Here is a 10,371-nt window from a genome sequence, read left to right on the forward strand (position 1 = left end):
GTTGAGATGAAAGTCAAAGTTGGTCCTATTTGAATTTGAACTCAGAACACAGAGGGCCGAAATGAATACTGCAAAGCTTTTTTTCCAATATTCCAATTACTTTGCCATTTCACCGCTTTATTGGGTGGTATTAATGAAATATAATGCATAGGCCCTGTAAAAAAAAAAAAGAAAAGGGATGAACACGTTCTCTGATAAAGATTACATCAGAATATTTTGTAACATAATAAAGATTTACAGAAAACACTTAAGGTAAATCTGTTAAGATAGGAATTAAAATGAAATTATTACTTAAAATATAATGCTGTGTAGCCTCTATCTATCTATCTATCTATCTTCCTCTAATTGTGCTAGAGAAACTATGTACTTTGTTGAGAGATTTAAGATGAAATTTATGTATTTAAGTATAATGCCCTATAGTTCCACTCTCTTCTCCCTCTTTCTGTGTGTGTGTGTGCATGTATGTGTGTGTCGTAATAATTGCACTATTGAAAACGAAGCCTTATCATTAATAATAGCAAAAATAGCAGTCATGACAATAACATATCAAGGCCTCAGAATAGCAATTGCAGCATTAACAGCAGTTAAATTAGTGTGTGTGTGTGTGTGTGTGTGTGTGTGTGTGTGTGTGTTTGTGTTTGTGTGTGTGTTTTGTGTGGAGAGAGGTCTAAATGTAGCGAGTTTGGAAATAGATTAAATCGATAAGAAAGGAATTCTCCAAGAAGACTAATTATTCCATAGATATTTATAAATTTATAATAAGCTCATCCCGCACAACTTCTAATCTATTTATCCTGAGATCGTTGTTCTTGTTGTTGTTATTATCATCGTGGATAACTTTATTGTTCCTCTAACTTATTTTTAGTAGTAATTATTTCTAACTCCCCGTATTTTGGGGGGAATTGAACAGTCGATAATACTGGACCCAGTACATAAATGGTATTTTTTTATCGATCCTGGTAGAACGAAACGTAAAGTCGACAGCGGTGGGATCTGAGTTCAGATAGTAAAGCGACATAAGTGATTACAATAGATCAGTTGATGTTGGTCCTTTACCCTCTCATTTCCGCACGCCTACGAATCTAAGGTAACTTATGTAGCTGTCATTGGGTTGAACTATGTCCGCTCTTGTCAACAATTTTAGCTTTCTCATTAATAGTACATGAGGTTATCTATAAATTAATAGTGCAAGAAGTGATCGCCTGATATTTTCCGTAATAGTGCAATGAGTAATCTAGCAATCCCCATAATAGTGCAGGCGATATTCTCTTATCAAATCCTGTCGATGTAAATTCATTTCATATACACCTCTAATTTCATTAATTAAAACATATGGCTATACTGCGGTGCTTTTAGTCCACTCCATATCCTAACCAACACTATTAGAAGACGAGACCAACGAGAAGGTCCGTTAGTATTGTTGTTATTGTTACACTTAGTTGTATCTATTATTATTATTTGGAAGTGGTAAGGCGGCGAGCTGGCAGAATCGTTAGCACCCCGGGCGAAATGCTGAGCGGTATTTTTTCTGCCTTTACGTTTCTAAGTTCAAATTCCGCCGAGGTTCACTTTGCCTGTCATCCTTTTAAGGCTGATAAAATAAGTACCAGTTGAGCACTGGGTCGATGTAATCTCCCTAAATTACTGGTATTGTGCCAAAACTTGAAACCAATAGTCCTTTCTATTAAAAGCACAAGGCTGAGTTCGAATTCCGCCGAGGTCGACCTTGCCTCTCAGAGTCAATAAATTAAGTATCAGTTCAGTACTGGTGTCGATCTAATCAACTGCCCTCTCTCCCAAAATTTCAGGCCTTGTGCTTTTAATAGAAAGGACTATTGGTTTCAAGTTTTGGCACAATACCAGTAATTTAGGGAGATTACATCGACCCCAGTGCTCAACTGGTACTTATTTTATCAGCTCCGAAAGGATGACAGGCGAAGTCGACCTCGGCGGAATTTGAACTTAGAGACGTAAAGGCAGAAAAAATTCCACTAAGCATTTAGCCAGCTCGCCGCCTTCACACGTGGATATATTGTGGAGCTTTTTGTCCGCTCCATGTCCAACCCAACACTATTAAAAGTTGAGACTATCTAGAATGGTTGTTGTTATTTATGCTATTGTTGCAGCTAGTTGTATCAATTACCATTATTAATAATTGTTATTAGGCATTAACCTATTAACTGCCAAATGTTTTTATTCATATTTTTTGGCTTTACCAGGTGTCTTAGGAATTAAAATAATATATAGTATTTAAATTTTCTTCATATGTGAATTATTTTGGAAACAATGATAAATTTCAAATGAGGATCGCTGAAATAAAATCATATTTATCTTTTTCTATTCAGTTGCAATAATAAACATTTCAGCTTTTATTTTATTTTATTTTGCTTTTTGAAACTATAGTATCAAATGAGAGTGTGTATGAAATATCAATGAATGATATGAATGTGAAATGCAAAAAAAAAAAAAAGTTTTCAAAATAGTCAATATTTTTGTAGTTCAAAATATTGCGATTTATAACAATTTCCTCTGGAAATTAGCCAGAGCTAAAAATGACAAACTACTAAATATTGTTAAACACACCTCTGAAAATGCAATGTACGTAAGCAATTCACTTTAAATACAAGGAACAACTGGCAGTGAAACTGTTTTTAGCAGTTCCCCAAATAGGGCTCATGGCAGGCAATGGGTTAAGCTGGCAGAATTGTTAGTGCGTCGTACAAAATGCTTCGCGGCATTTCTTCTGACTTTTTATCTTCTGACTTCAAATGCCTCCAAGGTCGACTATCTTTCACCTTTACGAGGTCGATAAAATAAATATCAGTCGAGCACTAGGGTCTATGTTATCGATTGTCCTCTCCCCCACAATTTCAAGCCTTGTATCTTTAGTAGAAAGAAAGAATTATTAATTCATTACAAGGCGACAAGCTAGCCGAATTGTTAGTGCGTCGAAGAAAAAATGCTTAGAGGTATTTTTTTCGATTATTTATGCTCTAAGTTCAAATTCAGCTGAGGTCAATTTTCATCCTTTTGAGTTCGATAAAATAAAGTACAAGTCAAGTACTCGGTTCGATGGTAATTGACTTACCCCCACCTCCTCTAAAATTCTAACCTTATGCCAAAATTACAAAGGTCTGGCAGAGTCATTACAGCGTGGGAAAAAATGTTTTGTAGCACTTGTTCCGGCTCGTTACATTTTGAACTTGAATCTCGCTGGGGATTCAACTTCGCCTTTCAAACCTCCGGAGTCGTTACAGTAAAGTACAGGTCAAGTACTGGAGGCAATGACATTGACTAATGTTTTTCCGCAAAATTTCAGGTCTTGTCTCTATACTGATTTCAAGTTTTGGCACAAGGTCAGTAATTTCGGGGTAGGAATTACATCGATTACATCAACCTCCAGTGATCAACTGGTAATTATCTTTTTTCGAAAGACAAAGTCAATCTCCGTGGAATTTGAACTCTGAACAGACAGACGAAATGCCGCAAAGCATTTTGGCCGCCCTGCTAATGCTTCTAACAGCTGGCAACCTTAGGCCTTGTGCCTAGATTCTTTTATTTTTTATTTGTTTCAGTCATTTGACTGCGGCCATGCTGGAGCACCGCCTTTAGTCGAACAAATCGAAATGCTTAGTAGTATTTCGTCTGTCTTTACGATCTGAGTACAAATTCCGCCGAGTTCGACTTTACCTTTCATCCTTTCGAGGTCGATAAATTAAGTACCAGTTCCGTACTGGGGTCGATCCAGTCGACTGCCCCCTATCCCAAAATTTTGGGCCTTGTGCCGTGGGTAGAAAAGAATATTGAAAACTTACACACGTGAATGTGTGAAAAACAAAATAGGGATTTTGAAAGAAATATCTATGAAACTAGCTTCTAAACATTGAATGGCTATCGGGTGGGGGGGTGTCTATCAGAATAAAATAATAATTAAAGGGTTCCATAGATGAAAAATAAAGTGGTTGGGAATTCCTGCATTAAAACATGTAACATAGGCCCAATCAGCATGTAGGGCTTTTTGGTGGGGCAATGCGTCATATGTGCCACCATATACGTCACCTGTCAAGTAACGGAATCGATGAAATTGCCTAAGGCCCTTTCCTCTTAATAAATGCTGGCCTTGTCTCTAAATACGAAGTATCATTGCTATTGTTGTTTAGCTTCAAGTCAACTCTGAGGAAATATGATTAGAAGAGCTCCAGCTATGACCATCCCGTTCTATTGCATAACTATGACTACATTAACTGATGTATTCTTTTATTAAGATTCCAGGGAGTGATTTGAAGGTATTTTCTTACATGCCTACCTATCTACAGCCAGGTGGATTGGGCTATTTTGTCCCAACCACTGACATAACGAAGTGCTTCGGGCAGAGTGCGAACCTCCGACCATTCGGCTGAATGTTCACCACTATATCCATTAGGCTATCAACAATCTTAATCCACCTTTCAGTCTCCGTTAGTTTCTCTTCACCAAATTTCACTCACAAAGCTTTGACAGAACTTAGGCTATGGCAGAAGACACCTCTCCAAGATATAATCCAGATCAAACCCGGAATCACGTTATTGTAATGTGAGCTTCTTAACCACACAACCATTCTGGTGCCCATTATATTTAATCATATTCTAGTTTGGTTCTCATTCTACCGCTACTTTCGAATGAATATACTTTTAACCAAGATATATCACTATATATTTTAGTATGTTAAGTATCGGACGCGCTTGTGAGTGAAATTTCCTAGTGTGTTGTACCTGTAGCAAAATCCGTAATTTAGTTACTCAACCCTTGGCCTTCATGTCCACTCCACTCTCTCCGTCTCTCTCTCTCTCTGTCTCTTTCTGTCTCTCTCTCTCTCTCTTTCTCTCTCTCTCTTTCTCTCTCTCTCTCTCTCTCTCTCTCTCTTTCTCTCTCTCTCTCTCTCAAAATATGTGGCAATTCACTGTTTTAACAGCAGCAGTAGAATTGTTAATTATTTCATTAATTTGCAGTGTTCAGTTCAATCGCGCTCGCAGCGAAAGCTATTTACTGCAGACCGCTATACTAGTCAGTCAAATATATGTCTCACGTTTGCTGAACGCTGCAACATTTGTTTGAATTAAGAATTAGATTTAACTAATACATATTTTATCGACCTTAAATGGATAAATGACGATGCTTTAATCTCTTTGTCTTTACGTTATATCCCGCATTCAGTTGCAGCTTTGAATCGGTCCAAAGTTCGCTATGTCAGACTAGCAATGTACCAATTTTATATAATGTAGAAATTTTGAATTCTATGGAAACTTTATTAAATTCTGTGTGTAGTAGACTGAATAATGCATACAGAAATGAAAAATTGTTCTCTCAGAATTATTGCCAAAATTCAAATGTCATTATTTTGATGGTGATTGAAGTGGTGTTTTTGTTGTTGTTGTTGGCGTTGTTGAAGTATAAGACTGTGTACATGTATTCGACTGTTTTTAGTTCTTGTTGCTGGTATAAATTACCATCTCTCTGCTTAATCGTTCTACTGACTTATCTTTCATGCGTGCGTCAGGACTTGAAGTGTGTCGAGACGTTTAATGAACAGGACACAATAGGTAGTTTACAAATGAAGAGCAGAACTATATATATATATATATATATATGACTGTCGTAACAGTTTATTGCTATGACAGCCATGGATAAGAGGATGGATGAACAGATAACAGAATTAAGCTTATAGATATATCATGTCATACACAGACATCATGTTACATTTGTCTTTCTAAACAATGCAAAATTCATATCTGCTTTCTCCAGCCATAATGCCGATTCAATAAAATAATATAGTCACTGTTGCGGCCGCAGATATCAGTGTCCAGTTAAGAATTTCAGTTCGCAGCCACGTAGTTTGTTTCGATTCTACAGCTCAGTAAGTTGAGTACTCAGTAAATGAGTACTATCTACCATTATCTTGGACTGAGAGATACCACATGACGGAATTTAGAAAGCTGTAACTATCGTTTATATATGTGTATGTGCATGTGATTATGTATGCATGTGTGTGTATGTCGTACATATGTAAGTATGAAATAAAACAGGAAAAATTGTTTATAAGATATTTAGATACACCGCCTTACGTATATTTCATGAACAAAAATTGTTATTGCATACATAAGGTAAATATCACATTCAAAATATGTTGACAAATCTTCAGAGACTTGTAACATTATAGGATTAATTGGTGACAGAAATAACCCTTGGTGGAATAGCAAACATACAACACCGCTCATAGAATGATATTAGTTTCAAATTCTGGCCACAAGACCAGCAATTTCGGGGAGTAAGATAAGTCGAATACATCGACCCGCAATGCTCAACTAATACTTATTTTATCGACACCCGAGAGGATGAAAGGCAAAGTCAACCATGGTGGAATTTGAACTCAGAACATACAGACGAACCAAATGCCGCTAAGCATTCAACCCAGCGTGCTGACGCTTCTGCCAGCTCGCCGCCTGAACTTATAAAAGAATCCTTTCTACTATAGGCACAAGGCCTGAAATTTGTGGGAGGGGTATAGTCGATTGCATCGACCCCAATACTTAACTGGTACTTTATTTATCGACCTCGAAATTTGATGAAATAAAATCAAGTACGTGACAATGAAGAAATATTTAGGAAGTCAACCTGTGTGAAATAACAGTCGAATCACCTTAAAATTATACATTACGCTCTTACAGAATGAGCTGAAAATTAGTAACCCCTTTGCATGCCCTATGTAGCACGTGATACATTGGATATATTTCCCTGGCATCTATACATCATATACGATAAGCATTCCTAATTTTTATATCACTAAATAAAATTGGAATTTATGAAGGAAAATCTTTATATTACTCAGAACGTATGAAACAAAGAATTACTAAAAGGCCGAAAACAAGCATGGTCGTTTGGGACAAACTTATGAAAATTCTTTGGACGGGCAAATTAGTTAATATAGTTGTACCTATCCCAAACGACGTGATGGTCATGACTGGAATACCTTTAATCATGGGATTTTCTCGACCGGGGGCTAAACAACAATAACAGAGAAATATAAAGCCAGACAAGAGAAAAGAAATCCTTCTTTGTCGATTATGTTCTATCAGTCAAAATTTCAATATTTTCCACGCTTATGACGTCATTAGGCAAACTCCATTCGTCACTCAAAACAATGGTTGAGTTGTTGGTAAATTGCTTCTCACGAAACATTTTCTCAGGAAGTGTAAAGAAGAACGATTGTAAAAATAAGTCATTCTCAGAAGTTGTCTGTGAGACCAAAACACTCGATTCTTTTATTTTTCGTTAATTACATACATCAAAATTGAAACACATACAAATACAAGCACTCATGCAGATAAATAATGTATGAATGTGTATCTATCCGTCTGTGGATGTGATATTTATATGCATATAATATATATATATATATATATATATATATATATATATACATGTATGTATGTTCGTATGCGTGTGGGGTGGTATGTATGTATAACATGATGTTTTACCGGTTGACTATAGTAAATTTGTTTCATCAAGAATTATAAAGTGCTTCATTGTCTTTGGACCATTATTGGAATGTGTAAGGAACTGTACCAAACGCTATCTAATTAATACAGCACCAAAAATCTTGCGAGTAAACTATAAAAAGTAAAGGAAAAAGAAAACAGTACAATTTTACTTAAATTTTGAATTAGTACATTTCCTGTTGTTATTTAAAGAAATAATTATCGTATTTTTCATATTACAGTTGCTGAAAGAAAGACGGCAGAAATGAATAATAATAATAATAATAATAATAATAATAATAATAGTAATAATAATGATAAATGCCCTGATGCAGAACCAGGCAATGGCTCTCACGGTTTCTCATCTTAACTGTCAGTTGTTTGATTTTAACCAGTTGAGCATGTCCCTTGGTGGCTGACGATACGTGCATCTCTGATCACGAGCAGAATTAGTGAGGAAGCATCATATCCATCTGTTGAGAGGAATTCTTCGGGATCTGAATAATTCACCTCCAGAAACAAGGGGGGGGGTCGTTCAACATCCTTAAACAACCCATATTCAGGGACCTTTTTTCAGCAGGATAGGCTACTCGACCTGACGAAAATTCTAACTGGGTCCCCACCTGCAAGATCATGTGCTGTTAATCTTGGTATGAAATTACCATGTCGCGCACATGTGGTTGTGATGCATGTGTCTGATGTGCCCTTAACAGACGGGTGGTTATGATGAGTATACTGAGCTTCGTATATTTTACCCCAGTGTCACTTTGATGGCATGCACTGCTCTCTCACTCAATAATAATAATAATAATAATAATAATAACGATGATGATGATAATTAATGAAGTTAACACTAACATTCAACTTTGAAGAAAAAGAGAATGTTATTTGCTGTTTGATATTTTGATATATAAAGCAATTGCTGATGTACTCTTAGTATAGGACAAAGATGTATATGATTAATAAAAGCAATTCTCGTGTTTTTCTTTTTTCTTTTGCCTTAAACTGCACTTATTCTGATTACTGTTGCAATCGATATGCATCTTTCAATCTAACTTTAAAAGTTACATTTCGCCAATGATTTCTGGAACCAGGACGCCCTCTGCCGGTCATTTACTTACACATGATGTGTCAAAGTTCAATTGGGTTTTTGCCAATCTCGTTTGATTGTTGTCTATAATTAACAACTACAAGTTTTCGTGGAATTCTTAGGAGAAAGACACCCTGTTGTTGTTTTATAATAGGGTATTGTATTACTAGTACACCTCCTTGTTAATAATTAATTTAGAATTTAAGGGCAATGTGTTAGCAGGTGCAAGTTGTTGTTTAGTGAAGGGATGAGTTGTCTTAATATATTTTGTTTCCTTTTTATCTTAAAGTGGTCGATAAAATAGAGACTAGTAAAACACTAAGTCAATATAAATCGATCATGCACCTGCATCACAAAAAGTAGCCTTCGTTTTCTAATTAAAAAATCAATGGCTACTTTAGTACTTATCTTGCAAATCAAAACTTAAGCATCATCTCAGAAAGCCCACAGCATCCTAGAGATCTACAAAATGCATTCATGTTCGTTTGTCACAGGTTCATTCAACACTGATACGAGATCACAAAGTACGTTCAATTGTGAACCGTGCTACGCTTATCACAAATTGATCTGTGATAACACGAGTCAAAGATTCTGTTCAAACAGCAAAAGCACGCCCTAGCAACCATCTACAATGCTCAGGACAAGTTGGGGTTTTGGAGGAAAGCCTATTATTCCCGAGTGTTCTATTATTCATGTCACGGTTTCAAGGTATCGACCAAACTAACGGATATTGTTATAAATCGCTGGTCACTATGCAATTCAAATAATGCCATCCCGCCAACATTCCCCTCTAATCGGGAAGCTAGTCCATTGCGGGATTACGTATTTACAGCTAAGTGGGGGTGGACTGGAGCAACGTGAAATGAAATGTTATGCTCAAGAACAAAACGCGCAGCCGGTCTGAGAATGGAAAGTACGATCTCACAGTCAAGAATGCAATACGCCTAACCGCCATGCTACACGTCTTCACAATATTCATGTATTACTTATCAAATTAAAAAATGGGTTTTATTTATGTATTTATTTATTGATAAAACACTCGTGATAAACTGGGAGGGAGATGTCCCTTCACTTATTTTATATCGCAGTAGTTCATTCATTGCATGTATTCAATGGTTTAAAATTTTGATACAAGGCCAGCAATTTTTGGGGGGAGGTAGTAAGTCGATTACATTGATCCCAGAGCTCAACTGGTTTTTATTTTATCGACTCCGAAAAGGATGAAAGGCGAAGTCGGCCTCGGCGGAATTTGAACGCAGAACGTAAAGACGGTCGAAATGCCGCTAAGCTCTTTTTCCCAACGCGGTAAAAGTTCTACCAACACGCTGCTTCGAGTCACGCATGTATTAAAAGCGATTCAAATTCATGATTTACGCCAACAAATGCGGAAAAGTCCGTGAAGTTTATTGCCCTAAATTTTGTAAATGATATCGCCAACAAAATCCTTTGAAAATACTCGTCCATTAACGGAGTCCAAAACATAACCTTCTTCGTTAGTTTTAACTCTGAAGAAATTTGTAAACAATGAATATAAATGAATAATTTAGTGAAACAGAATATATATAGGTTTGGCCAAAAGTCACCTGACAGTTAATCAAAACCATTTAATTCCAACATTTTTTATGTTTAACGACTGAATGAATTTAATAAAAGCATCTAAATATGAAACACCATGAAAATTGTTCAAACTTAAGTCCTTGAGCAAAACGTTTTCCTATTTGATTCAATACAGAATTACAGATAGTATTTTGATTTACTGTCGGGCGA

At 36.3% G+C, this 10,371-nt stretch overlaps 1 protein-coding gene across 3 annotated transcripts in view; it reads left to right on the forward strand.

The window, feature by feature from the left end:
• Nucleotides 1-10,371, forward strand: part of LOC106869631 (uncharacterized) — a 232,169-nt gene that overhangs the window by 195,484 nt on the left and 26,314 nt on the right. The gene's annotated exons all lie outside the window — the stretch shown is intronic.

This window comes from Octopus bimaculoides, chromosome 6, assembly GCF_001194135.2.
Source record: "Octopus bimaculoides isolate UCB-OBI-ISO-001 chromosome 6, ASM119413v2, whole genome shotgun sequence".
In the NCBI taxonomy this organism is placed as follows: Eukaryota; Metazoa; Mollusca; class Cephalopoda; order Octopoda; family Octopodidae; genus Octopus; species Octopus bimaculoides.